Raw genomic sequence first — 13,685 nt, forward strand, 5'->3', positions numbered from 1 at the left:
GTTTTGGTTTGGAATATCTTTCTGTTAAATGAAGAAAGAAGCCCCTCTCTTGGACCGAAATGATTTGACTTTATCCCTTCATTTTCTTGCATTCCTAAATGCTCAGCTCCAGTGCTTGGGGCTTAGTAGGAGTTTGAAATTAGCCGTAGCAGGGCCAGGATGCTGACCTCTTTACCTGTTCCCTTTCTGCCATCTTCTGCACCATCCTTGCTTGTGCCCCCACTGATGCATCTGCATCCTCAATTCCTTTGCCACGTGTGCTCGGGTTTTATGAGGGGGCAGTGCCCGGCTCGTCTTGTGCGTGGCTGTTTGCAGCAGGCACGAGGGGAGCCGCTGCTGTCAGCAGGAAGGATTTGTCTCATCTCAAGCTGGAAACGTGGCACTTGTGTTCACCAGCACTTTCACCAGGTATAATCTTGCAGTTGCATCCTCTAGGGAAGGTGTTTTATCCAGCATGATATATAGGAGCCAGCCCCGGGCATGCTCCTTCCCTGGACATTTCCAGCTCCTTCCAGTATGGTTGTATTTTATCTGTGGAGCTCTGTAAGGATTTTGTTCCATCATCCAGGAATTTTTATGACTCCTTTGTGTGTATATAATGCGATTGCCCTGGAACAGAGAGAAATTAATCATTGTTCCTGTGTTAGTTTTCAGGAATTTCTAATGTCTATGTTTTTGTTCATCTGTCATGTCCAAATGTGGGGTCCATGGGCTATTTGACATTTAAAATGACTTAATTTCTTAGATTTTTCCCCTCAGTGTTTACGAACACTTGTTCATAGTAGATTTTGTGTGTGACATTATGTACCATGCATTTTCTGACCAGTTCCAATTTTCCACTCCATCCTAGTGCTTCACATCTCTTCTTGATACAGATCATGTCTCCGAACTCATCTCCCAATGGATCAATGAGGTGAGCAAGGTTCCGAGAGATACCCGCTGCGCATCCCTCCCTGGGTCAAATGACATGGGAATCCAGGGCTGTTTGTGGCTCTTTGAAGATGCTGCATAGGGAAGACATCCAAGATGGGGCACAGTGCCCGGTCCCCGTTCTCCAGCCAGGCTGTAGATGCCACAAGGGACGAGGACGAGGTACCCGTGGTATCTGGTGGCAGCTGGTTTTGGCCCCAAGCCTGGGAACAGGCTTACTCAGCCATTCTCATCTGCCAGATCTCTCATTTTGGGGAACTGCTGCCTCTTTCACAAGTCTCTACCCTTTGCAGCGGGCAGACCAGCCGGGTGCTACTCCTGCCTGTGTCCCGCTCCCTCCTGCATGGAGGTCTGCTCTGGGAAACTGCGCGGTGCGTCCTGGGTCTGTCCTGGGAAGGTGCGTGGTGTGGGGCAGGCATTGCCCTTTGGGGCTCTGCGTTGCCCCTGGTTCGCCTGGGTCACTGTAGGCAGGTTGCTTCACCACAGCCTTCAACTCCATAAGGCCACCACACCAGGGCCAGCTTTGATCAGGAGACACCTGAGGTCTTTTCGCACCTTCTAGGGGACACACAGCAGGACGGGAGGCCAAGTGCGTGGTGGCTATGAAGTCTGGCTTCATCTCCCCACGGAGACAAGGTAGAGCTCGGCTGCTGCAAGGTCAGAACTGGGTCATTGCACATCCATTCCCTGTGCCTGTCACCTGCCCCCTGCTCACGCAGCTCAAAGGCAGCACTGAAAGCTTTCCAGTCCATGCAGCTACAGGCAACAGTTTTATGAGCATCCCTCCTTGTCCTGGCACATCCCTGTGAGATGCCCAAGGTGGGCATCCTTTGCAGGTACCCAGATGTGCAGCCTGCTCAGGCTCCTTTTGTAGCTGCAAGCAGGAAACACTGGAAGAGCAAAGGGAAATCTGCAGGCTCTGCTCACAGCCACCCTGCAGAGCAGCAGCTGGCAGGTAGATCAAACTGGGGGGGATCCAGGGTAGCTTGACTGGTCAGCAAGAGGCAGCCAAGCCAAATGCGAGCAACTCCCAAACCTCCTCCCCAAGCCAGAGGCTCCCAGTCACACTCTGGGTTTCATTCCTCCTGATTTTAGGCAGAAGGTGCTGGTCCCAGCCCCGCCAGGTGCAGCAGGGTGAGGTGTGGGGACTGCAGACGCTGCGACCAGACAGGATGACATCTGGGCTCTTAGCAGACGCTGCAGGATAGATGGAAGCTACATATCACCGACCATATTACACATGTCATTAGGAAAATGTTAGTTAAAACAAAAGATGCAAATTGTACCAGGCTGTGCTTCCTGAGCGCTCTGCAAAGCCTTTGCAACGTCATGTGCTTTTTCTGTGGCTCTGTAATGGCTTCGACGCTTTCTTGGGCACGTTTGCTCCTGCTCCGTTGAGGCTGTTTTGCATTAAATTGTTTGTTTAGCAGCTACTGGGTTTTTGGCAGGACAACTGTTGCCTTCTGCGGGTTGCAGAGCAGGAGGGTGTCATGCAGTGCTGCTTTGCAGAGCAGCCAGGTGCATCAAGGTGAACCCTCCTCATTTCAGAAAGAAGAGCAGCAGCACCCATTGCTGCTGCCCACCCCACGGCTCCCACCACCTCACAGAACCCCACGGGCTCGGGCCAGGCGCACGCTGTGGCAGGGGCACACACCTCTGCAGATCCTGCCAGGGCTGTGGGGACCTGAGGCAACCGTGGGCCAGGCTCTGTAGACCACTCCTGGGAAGGTCCCCTGATGGGCCAAGGTCGCCCAGATCCCAGACCCCCAGCAAAACCCTCCAGACTCGATGTGCGCTAAAGAAAACAGTCCCAGCGTATTAATACTTGCAAAAACAAACACTAGGCAAACAGAAGGACTGAGCCAGCCATAAAGAGAGCACCAAGTCTTTCCTAGACCTCCGATCCCTCCATCCCTACGGCTGTTGCCTCCCTGAACACCCCATGCCAAGAGCAGCCTCTAACTGTCTTCAGCTGTGCCCTAGCAGGTCTGTCCCAGCACGGCTGCTTCCCAAGGGGCACCTACAGTCCCCCACCCACCCCCCCCCAAGCCATATTTGCCTCTTTTTCAGGGTCTCTTCAGCATCTCCAGCTCTCCCATTGCAAAGCAACGTCTTGATTTCCAACAGGGCGAAGCTCTGCTTGTATGGGGGAGTGCAGAGCGGAGCCACCCCAAAGGAGACATGGCACAGCCACCGCGGACCCTGCAGTGTCAGCAGCTCAGCGAGGGGCCTTGCAAGGCTTCTCGCCTCTCCTCAGCGTTCTCAATTTTTTCCTTTTTTTAATTTTAGGAGCAAGCAGGCTTAGGTGGCTCCTGAGCCCACCAAATACAATCAGACTGACGCTGCGTCTCCGTGGCAGCTGGAAGAGGTGACCCCGGCTCCCCATGCGATGGCAGAGGAAGCAATGTGGGCGAGGTGTGCCCACCGCTCGCCCTTGGAGCGATTGTCCTGCCGAAAGACGAGTCCGAGGGTGCCCCTGGGCATGCGCTACACTGGTGGCAGGTCCAGTGGTGGCAAGTCAGCAGGGGTGGCTGAGGAAGGAGTAAAGGAAATCCTGACACCCCAGGGCAGAGGAAGCAGCTGGGGAGCAGTGCCAAAAGCCGTGTGCTGTAGCCCATGCGTCATCCTAAGGTAACACTTCGACAGTCTCCTGCTGAACTGGGCGAGTGTTTTGGGGATGGTGGCATGGCGATGGTCAGAAGGGACACCTGGAGGTGACAGGTCCAACCTTCTGTGCAGGGCAGTGCCTTGCTTATGTTGCTCAGGGCCTTATCCTGGGGAGCTTTGACCATCTCCAAGGTCACCAGCGTCTCTGGGAGCTGGCCAGGGAGGGCTGGTGGATGAGAGGGGGAGGTAGCCCTGGCTTCAGCAGCTCCCTGGTCCCTAAGGGACACTGGGGGATGGAGGGGGCCCAGGTCTGAGGGTGCCAGCCCCCAGCTCTGCCTGCTGCTGAGGATGAGGGACCTGCTCCCTGAGGTCCAAGTAGGGGGAGTCGGGGGCTTCAGCCCCTCTGCGCAGGAACCTGCTGGGGAGAGCCGATGCTGAGCGCATCTTGAACACCAGCCACCAGCCCCAATGCTGCCGGGGCTTGGGGCGCAGACGCGGTGGGGGGCACTGGGAGGCTCCCTCCACCCCAGCTTGCCCTGCACATTTAAGGGTGTTTAAAGGATATTTAAGGGTGTTTAGGTATGTTTAGGAGCTCACTCTTCTCCCTGGGACTAGAACAGGCAAGGGAGACCGCATAGGAGATGCTGTAACCAGCAGAGTGGTCCCAAAGCTGCCCCAGTGTGGGTGGCACAGCTGGAGCCGGAGGGGACCCGCAGCCTCCCCGCCTGCCACCCCCCGGGGTGCCCCCACTTGGAATTTGCTGCCGAGGAGGGGGCGCTGCATGCAGCGAGTTGGGAGCGTTCTCAGCTGCTGGCGGCACACGGGTGGCTCTCTGCTCACCAGCCTGTGTCGGGGACCAGCCACCACACCAACGTGTGCCTGTTCCGCATCCTGCCTGGACACCCCTGGCGCTGGTGCCATCCAGCAGCATCCCAAGCTGGGGAGATGAAGGCTTTTGTGCAACAGGATCCCTCTAGATCTGCACTGGAGATGTACGGGGCAGGCCTGAGAATGCCCCCGAGCCCCAACCCTGCAAGAGGGGTCCTGGAGACGCACAGCTGGATGAAAGCAGACACATCTGGGTTGTATTCCCCACTCGGCTCCAGCCCTGCTGCCGGGGCTGGGCACCTTCCTCCCGGCTCCGGGCTGCTCCCTGCCCCCTGCTGCAGCCAGGGGACCTTTAGGGGCAGAGATGGGCTCTGCCCCAGGGGTATACAGAGCCACCCCTGCAGCCCCAGCGGGGGTGGCCAAAGGATTTCTGTGGTGCTGTTTCACCCCATTTTGAATTTTATTTCCCCCCCCCCCTTTTGGTTGATTAAATCCAAGCACGGCTGATGTACTCACAGCCCTTGCTCGCTGGTGCTGCCCAACATGCCAGTCTCCTCCAGCAGCGGGCAGAGCTGGTGGGTCCGGTACGGGCTGGGTCCTGCCCCAGAGCTGTCCCAAGGGGTGGTGGTGGCCATTCCTCCTGCTCCGCTCTGCTCTGGGTCACACCTGCCACACCCAGCATGGTCCCCAGCAGGCGGTGGCAGTTTGCCTTGGCTTTCCTTTGTGCCCAAACCCAAGCAAGTCTCCCCCATCCTGGGTACCTCCCCGCCTGTCGTCGTTTAGAATTAGCTTTACTCTGTGTTTTCTTCCTGGTGCTTTTCCACAAATATCTGCATAAACAGGATTTCTCTTTTGTAGTTTTCCAATTGGAGCTATTCTATTTCAGGTTCTTTGTTTGTTTGTTTGCTCTGTGAAATTTGTGATGGTTTCCAGGAAAGGTGAAACCTTTCCAGGCTGCAGTGAGGAGCCCGGGGTGCCCCAGGTGGGGGACACGTGCCTGCCTCCCCCCGCACCCCGGCCAGCACACGCCGCCTGCCCCGACCTGCACCCCTCCGACTTGCACAACCGCCAGCGGAAGGCACGGATCACGTTTCTGCCAAACCCTGCCACAACGCAAACCTGATGGCACTTTTGGGGAGCTGGAGAAAGGGAGGGTTGAAGTGAACTGTTTCCGTACAATGGCAGGAAAGCAGGAAGCTGAGCTTTGCAGCGGTGTCCGCCTGCTCCTCCGGCCAGTTCCCCCAGCACGAAGCCTCACGTGGCTCGAAACCCGGGGCTGCGGCAGCCGCTGGTGCTTGCAAAGGGGCTGCAACAGGAGCGCAGAGAGGTAGGGGCTGTCTGTACCCACAAGCTGGCTGTTAACTCTGAAGACTCAATGATGACAGGCAACAGCAAGAACCGTTTGGTTTCTAACGAAGCCCGCAAAACGGAGAGATGATACGTTCCGTTTCTTTTTGTAAACTGAAGTGCCTTTCTGTGGTCATCCCCGAGGTGACCGCTGGTACCCACCTGCAGGGAGCCAGGGATGGGGATACTTCCATCAGTCCCACTGGCCCCAGGGTGAGCGGGGGGTGGGGTGGGGTGTGAATGAGGCTGGGGAAGAGTTTGACAGCTGACAAGTGGGAGAGATGACATGGGGGGATGTCCCTGGCTGGTTTCAAGCATCCCCACCAAGGCCCCCAGGTGCACAAGCATCAGCTGTGGGTGCTGCTGTAGCCCTTCCCACCAAGGGGTTCGGTCCCCCCGGACAGGGCCACTGCGGGGCAGCCAGAGCCACCCTCTGACCTTGGCGAGGCTGAGGGGTGGCAGCATTTTGGGTGTGCGGAGTCCCAGATTTGCCTTAAATTAAAAATTGTTTCTTGTGGGATTTAAATTCCTTGACATCGCTCTCTGTGTAGCTGACCTGGATTTATTTATTATTAGAAATAACTTCTCCCAACTTTGCCATATTAGAGCATCACTGCAGCTGGGGCCGGGGCCAGGAGCTTGGAGCTGGGATGTTTGTCACCCCGGTCCCTCATTGTCCCCAACTCTGTCCAAGCCCTGCATGGCCGGGACAAATTGTAGGGATCTGTTACATGGTTGTGTGCCAAAGCTGGGAAAGACCATCGTCTCTGGGTTGCTCCAAACCGTTTCTTTCTCTTCTGCAAACCAAGAAGTTGCTGGAGAAAAGAAACTTTTGGGATGAGATAAAGGGATGAGACTGAAAAATAAAACATTTTGCACGTGAAGAACATTTTAACTGACAAAGTATAATTTAATAAGAATCTTTTGGGGAATGTGATGCACTCCTGGGGTTTTTAGCTTTGACCAACATAAAGTACAACTTTCCGGTGTATCTGATGGACCTGGCTTTTGGTTGGGATTTCGGGCATCTCCGCAGAGCAGGAGCCTCATCCCAGAGCCTGGGAGCTGCGGATCTGTGTGGCCGCGCTGGTTCCTGACTCGGCACCGGGCGCAAGGACCGCGTGTGCCATGGGGGTGAATCCAACCCGACGGTTTGTTTCTCACACAGAAAGTGCGACCCCCGTCTCCGTGTCTTCAGCCAGCCCGTGCCCCGCGTGTGCGGGATCCCACCGCCCGCTCCACCTGTCCTCGCCCTGCAGCCACTGTGGGCAAAGCCCAGACGACAAACCAGTGGTGCCGGTGCCACCAAGCCGCAGCTGCCCTGCGGAGACCAGAGACCGCTGTGAGGTGACCCCAGGGATGCCCTCGGTGGGCACGGGGTTGGGGGGCTCCCCTGGTACTGCTGCTGGGGGGGGTCCCAGGCTCGCTGCCTGCCGGAGTCCTGTGTGGTCAGGGCCGCACAGGTTGAAGCCCCCTCGGCCGCACGGCCCCCAGCGCCTCCCCCCCGACAGGGCTCTGGCACTGGGGGCAGCACCGGGGGGAACGGGGATATGGACCGGAGGGTCCGGGGGGAGCGCTGGGGGGAGCGGGGCAGCACCGGGGCTGGAGGGCAGAATCGGGGGGGTCCGGGGGCAGGGACCGGGGGGGCCGGGGACAGCACTGGGGGGAGTGGGGCAGGGACCGGGGGCAGCACCGGGGGATCCGAGATAGGACCAGGGGGGTCTGGGGACAGGGACCAGGGCGAGCCGGGCGATGCGGGACAGGGACCGGGGGCAGCGGGGACAGCACTGGGGGGAGCGGGACAGAACCAGGAGATCCGGGGAAGGGACCGGGGGCAGCACCGGGGCTGCGGGGCAGGACCGGGGGGGGTCCGGGGGAGGGGATCGGGGCGCTAAGGGAGCTATGGGCTGCTAGCACCGGGGCCGGCCGCAGCTCCGGGGCAGAACCGGGGGTCCGGGGGCAGGGACCGGGGGGTTTGGCTGCTCCCGGGCGGGGCGGGGAGGGGCCGGGCCGGGCCCGTCGGCTCCGCTGCGAGAAGCGGCCGGTGGCGCGGGGGGAGCGGCGGGGGCGGCACCGGCACCAGGAGGGCCAGGGCCGGGGCCGGACCGGCAGCGGGACCGGGGCGCAGCGCGGCTCGGGACCGGGCGGAGGCGGGACCTGGCGGGGCGGGGGACCCGGCGGCTCCGAACCCGCCCCCCGCCGCGGGGAGGAGGCGGTGGCCGAGCCCCCCCGCCGAGCCGAGCCGAGCCGCGCCGTGCTCCAGCCGCGCCGTGCTGAGCCGCGCCGAGCCCAGCCCAGCCCAGCGGTGCCGAGTCGCGCCGAGCCCAGCCGAGCCCGAGCCCAGTCGTGCCGAGCCGCGCCGTGCGGAGCCCAGCCGTGCCAGAGCCCACCCGGGCCGAGCCCAGCCGAGCCGAGCCCCGCCGTGCCAGAGCCCAGCCGTGCCGAGCCCCGCCGCCCCCCCGCCCATGGCGGCCCCCGGCCCCACGCGTGCCCCGGCCCCGGCCCGGCGCCGCCGCTGAGCGCTGCGCCCCGGCCCGCCGCCAGGTAAGTCCCGCGGGCGACGCCGGGCACCTGCCCACGCCGGGCGGGTCCTGCCCCCCGGCCCCGCTCCGGGGGTCCCGGCGGAGCCCCCTTCCCCCGGGGGCGTCCCCGGAGGCTTCGCCGCGCGTTGTCCCCCCGCCCGGGTGCTGCCGCCCCGTGAACGGGGCAGAACCGGGTGACTTGGGCTGGCTCGGAGGCGGGGGGGGGGGGCGAGCCAGGATCGGGCCCCCGCCGCCCACCACCCGCTCGCCGGCCCTCGGGCTGCCGCAGGAGTTTGCTTCATACTTGGAGACCGTCCCGGCAGGCCGAGCCGGGAGCGGGGCGGGGGGCGGCTTGTTCGCGGGGGGGGGGGGGTGGGGGGTGGACGCCGCCTGTCTAAACACTAGTGTAAGGAACGGCAGGATGGGCGGCCGGGCTCCCCCGGCATCCCCCCGCCTCCCCCGGCCCCAGCCCCGCTGCCCGCACCGCATCCCGAGCCCGGCGGGCACTGGGAGGCCGGTTCCATCCCGGCGTCGAGGGAGGGAATTTCCCGCTCGGGCTGCGGGCTGTACGGAGGCTTTAAAAAAACATCCTGGACCTCGGGTGTCTTTATTGCACATATATGGAAGCTTGTAGCCGGCACCGATGGAAATCCGACTGCTGCTTCGGGAGCCAAGGCGCGATTAGGCGCCGGGTCGAGGGCACGTTTATTGCGGCGGGAGAAGGGGCTGACGGCGGCGGCGTGCGAGTCCTGGACGGGTGCTCAAGTCCCAGATCTGAAGGCAGGATCAGCTCTGGATCCCAGATTCAGACTCTCGGGCTCACGGGTGCTCCTAGATTTCACGGCAGAAGCAGCCGAGATGCTGCATGGCACAAAGCAGAAAAATCAAGCAGGAAAGGGGGGGGGTCTCCGTGCAAGATTTTAGGCTTGCGCGCTTGGTTTTGGTTTTTGAGCTGTTGGCTGTAACCAGGCCTTCGGTTCAGACCCAGCTCTACCCGCCGTGGCGCTGGCTCGGGGCTGCAAAGCAGAGCCAGCGATGCCGTGCTGCGATGTGCGCTGGGCTGGGGCAGTGCCGCAGCGTCAGCATCCTCGGTGCCACCACGGAGCTGCCCGTGGGTTCATCCTGCACCTCCGTCCCCAGCAGGTCCAGGGCTGGGCTGGGAGCGGGAGAAATGGGACTTACCTGTTAATACATCTCAAGTTTTTAAATAGCGCTGGATTTTTAAGTGCTTGCTCAGTCCTGGTCCAGCTCGTGTCTTGCCTGGAGGAAGGAGCAGAGGAGGTGCAGCGCATCCCGACGCCAGCTGCAGCACCCCACGGGATGCTGAGCTGTCCCTCCCGCTTTGCCATCAGGCTGTGCCTGGCTGCAGCTGCTTCGCGGCAGGATGCGGCCCCAGGGCCAGGCTCCCGCTGGGCTGCGTGGCCACGGGATTTGTGAGGGCAAGGGGGGAGCCCAGCACCTTCCAGGCCTCGTGACATCCAGCCCCTGGGCTGTAAATAAGAGGAGCTGGTCCAGTTTTCTGTGACGCAGCCAGAGGGAGACATGCAGGTCCAGGCACTGCTGCGGTGTCCCTTCTCCCTGGGAGGTGGGTGCCCCTGGGTGCCCGTGCTGAGGGAGGGCTGGGTGGCGCTGGGTGGTGCTGGGTGCTGGTGCGGGCCTGGCTGCGCTTCTCTGGGTGCCCTCCCACGGTGCAGACGTGAATCACAGCTCCCCGCGCCACCATCTCCTGCTCTCCCAGCCAAAGGCCCCTCGGTGGGCTGCTCTCCGACAGCCCTGCCAGGCTCCAGGCTCCAGCCATGCTTGCAAGGTTGATTTCCACCTTCGGGGAGCTGCAAGGGAGGAGCCATGATTTGCAATGTCCACTTTTTTGAGGTCAAGGTACTTCTCATGTGGCCCTAAACGCAGCCTGGCCAGTAGCGCGACCAGAGCAGATGTCACCTTGGCTGTCCCCAGCACAGCATGCCACGCGTGCGCCCACTGCGGTGGTGTTCAGCACACAGCGTCCTGCCTGGGAGAGCCCCATCCTGCGACATGCTGAGCCACGCTGTGCCCACACAGGGGTGGGCTTGGGGGTCACAAAGAGCCGACAGTTGCCTGTTGATGCCAGCCCCTGCCGACAGAGCATCTTACGGTACCCAGCAGGGCTGAGCCTTGGCAGAGAGGGAGGTGCCAAGCAGAGGGAGGGTCCAGGGGCCCATCACAAGAGGTGCAGTAGCACAGCTCAGGACAGATGTGGTTGGTTTTTTCCCCTTGGTGCCACAGGCAATTTCATTGCTGGCCTAAGCTAAAGCACATGTGCACCAGCCCACTTCCAGGACCCTTGCTAAGCCCAGCTGGGGCAACAGCATGTGATCCCACTCCAGCAGCTCTCATGGCTCAGCGTGTGTGGGGAGGGGGTGAGAGGACCTGCGCACCACCCAGCCCCTCCACTCCCACTGTGCCAGGGATCACTTTGCACCCCAGGAGTGCTGCCACAGTGATGCAGCCATGGGACAGACCAGTGCCTTGGTCAGGGTGAGCCATCTGCTCCAGCTCCACCATTAGCTGGTTGGACTGGAGACATCCCACCCAACCCAGGTTTTGCTGGGATTTGGCCAGTTTGGAGTAGTCTTTCCCCATTGAACTTGAAGGAGAAGAAGAGAAGCCCAAACGTGCTCCCTCTTGGTTGTGCCGGGCATGGTGCAGAGATGCTTTCATGTGAAGGAGCATCCCGCCAGCACAGGAATGACGTGACCCCCTCTGCAGCCGCCCTGGGAAGGGAAATGCCAGAAGCAGTTTTATTCCCATTACTTCTTCGTCACGAAACCCAAAACGGGCTCACTTTGTAACTCAACATCCAAAGAGCTAAATTGAAACAATCTATTTGCCACTGCGTTGTTCTCGAACGACAACAAAAAAGCATTTCCTTCTGTAGCTGTTCAAAGGCCGCATCACCAGCATCTCAGTCCCCTAATAAGCAATGTCAGCCGCATCAACGCTGGGTTTCATGAAGTGTTTTGATGGTGATGGAACCACATTTTTTTTTTCCTCAGCAGAAAAGGTTTCCTTTGAACTTTGTCCAAACCGAATGTATAACAGGATGGATGGTGGCTGCTGGGAGGGAGCAGGGCAGCCCTGCCGGGCCCTTGCTGGGTGAAGGCAGTGCTCTGAAGGGCCAGCATCCCTGCACAGCCCTGGCGCAGCAGCAGATGTGCCAGGAGGGGAAGCTAGCATCGCTTCCAGGCTGCAATAATCCAAAGCAGGAGTTGCATTTTTCTCTATTTCAGCAGCTTTTTCACAGCTCAGGGACCTGGCTGCGTGGTGCTTGGGGCAGGGCGATAAATCTCATCCGTGAGCTCTCCTGGACAATGCCCGGTGCTGTGCCAGGAGATCGTTCGTGAGCGGCATCTGGGCTTGCAGGTTTGCTGTTAGCAGGGCTCCTGGCTTTAGGGACCCCCTTGATTTCATCTTGGCCTGTTTTTTTCCAGGCTGAAGCAGAGGGGTGAGGTGGTTGTAAGCCCACCCCTAGTCCTTCCCAGGGAAAAAATGTGTCCCCAGAGGAACCAAATGAGTGCCAATTTTCAAAGCCTATTTAAAGCAAGCAAATAGGCCAGGATTTGGAGGATGGATGGAGCAAATAGCCATCATCATCGGGCGCTATGGAGAGCTGGCAGCCCACCACCCTCCAGGCCATGGCAGCTCCAGGGGCAGCCGGCCATCAGCAAACACGTTCTGCTCAAGTCCTGGGGGTCAGAACCACGTTTGCCCCTTCTTTGCTACCTCTGGGTCTCACCAGTGACAGCCATCGCTGTTAGCTGCACACTCGCATCACTGACCAGCCCACAGGCTTCTGCGCCACTTGTCGTGACTTTTTTGCCTTTAATAATGTTGGTTTTGGCTGTGCTGTGCTGGAGCTGGCCTCGAGCGCAGGGTGTATTTATCGCCGGCTGTTGTTGCTCCCTGACCTGCCCCTATAAAACACGGGTGCTGTTGGACTTGGTGAAGGCAGCTGGTGGCCAAGGACCTCCTGGGGCAGAGCCCCTGGTCCTGCTGCCCCAGTCAGCTTCGTGCTGCATTCCTGGAGCAGAGCAGGCTCAGCTCATCCCTGTGCCACTGACCAAAATCCCAAATCCTTGTGGCATCCATCCCAGTGGTTGTGGTCCCCAAGCAGCTCTGGGCTGCAGCCAGCAGAGCTGTGCCAAGAGGAACAGGCAGAGGATGATCCCAGCAAGGTTCTGGAGTGGCCTTTTGGCTTTTCCCTGGGGCTTTTCCCTCTCTGCTGCCTTCCCCAGGACAGGCAGGGATGCTGTGCCCTTGTGCAACATGGGGGGACCAAAACCTTGGGTACAAACCAAAATGTCTTCATCCCCTCGAGCAGATGCTGCATCCCACCCGGGGTCATCAGTCCCATCCCTCCAGGGTGTCCCTGAGGAAAGACTTGCCTCTGATTTAATAGGGCAGCTGCTGTCTTCATTAAGTGGTGCTGGCTTATTAAGAGCACATTTTTGAGGCTTAGCAGCTCCATGGAGCCATCTGGGAGGGACGGTGCCAGCGGCAGAGCCGCCGCACGTGGCAAGAGGACGCAGGAGGCAGCTGCTGGCAGTGATGCTCCACTGAGCTGGGCTGGGTGCCGGTGGAATTGCCCCGCTGCTCCAAACCAGGGTGGGGATGCACCCAAGGGCAGTTTGGGCTTGGGGGGGCAAGGGAGAGGCTGGAAGGATCCAGCTGGGATTTGGGTGGCACGAGCCCTCCAAGCACGGACAGAGGCGGGTGTGTGGGCATGAAGGGCTGTGCCCTGGCAAAGCATCGCTCACGGTCGCGTCTCCACGACAGAGGATTGATGGGGAGGAGAGAGGGGTCTGGCCCCCGCCTGCCTCCCAGAGCAGATCTGGGGCTGATAGATCTTCTCCATCCCCAAACACCGGAACAGAAGCTGCAGCAGGATGGGCTGCATGGGCCACCAGCAGTGGAGGAGAGATGGCATCAGCATGCCTGGGGCTCCCCGCCGGGACGGGGATGGCGGGGTGTAGAGCTTGGCTGTGGCTGTCGGCTCCGCTCCACAGACAGCGGGAGAGATGCACGACGATCCATCTTGCTGGAGCTCTTCCTCCAGCGCGCCGTTATCTTCCAGCAGCCGTGCTTTAATTTCCTGTTGCTCTGAGCAGCGCCAGTGGGTCCCGCTGCAACCTCCGGGCTGGGAAAGGTGGAGAAGTGGCAGAAAAGGGGCAGATTGTCCCTTCCTGCAGCCCCCAACCATCCTGCCCTCCCCTCGTTTCCCTTGTCGGCTCCTCTGCAGGAGCACGGGCAGGGTTTGGGTGGCTGCGCTGGGATTGCGAACAGCGTTTTGTGGCAGCACAGAGCGCACCACGCCATCAGCTGAGAGCAGGAAAATTGGTCCCAGTCTCTTACCCACAAGCTTGATTGGATCTGAACTGGAGTTGTGGGAGACAGCAGCCAGGTGGGAAGGACAGT

At 60.3% G+C, this 13,685-nt stretch overlaps 1 protein-coding gene across 3 annotated transcripts in view; it reads left to right on the forward strand.

Moving 5' to 3' along the window:
* The window catches only part of NRTN (neurturin), a 69,855-nt gene that overhangs the window by 38,700 nt on the left and 17,470 nt on the right, over positions 1–13,685 (forward strand). The window contains exons 1-3 of one of the 3 annotated variants that reach the window (XM_080382326.1): positions 5,571–5,692; positions 5,857–5,925; positions 6,881–7,054. The gene's annotated coding sequence lies outside the window, so the exon portion shown is untranslated. Of the gene's footprint in view, positions 5,693–5,856; positions 5,926–6,880; positions 7,055–7,891; positions 8,257–13,685 lie in introns of those variants that run through there. The other 2 variants (XM_080382325.1, XM_080382324.1) reach the window with 2 other exon arrangements.

This window comes from Falco punctatus (genome assembly GCF_963210335.1).
Source record: "Falco punctatus genome assembly, chromosome: 4".
NCBI classification, from domain to species: domain Eukaryota; kingdom Metazoa; phylum Chordata; class Aves; order Falconiformes; family Falconidae; genus Falco; species Falco punctatus.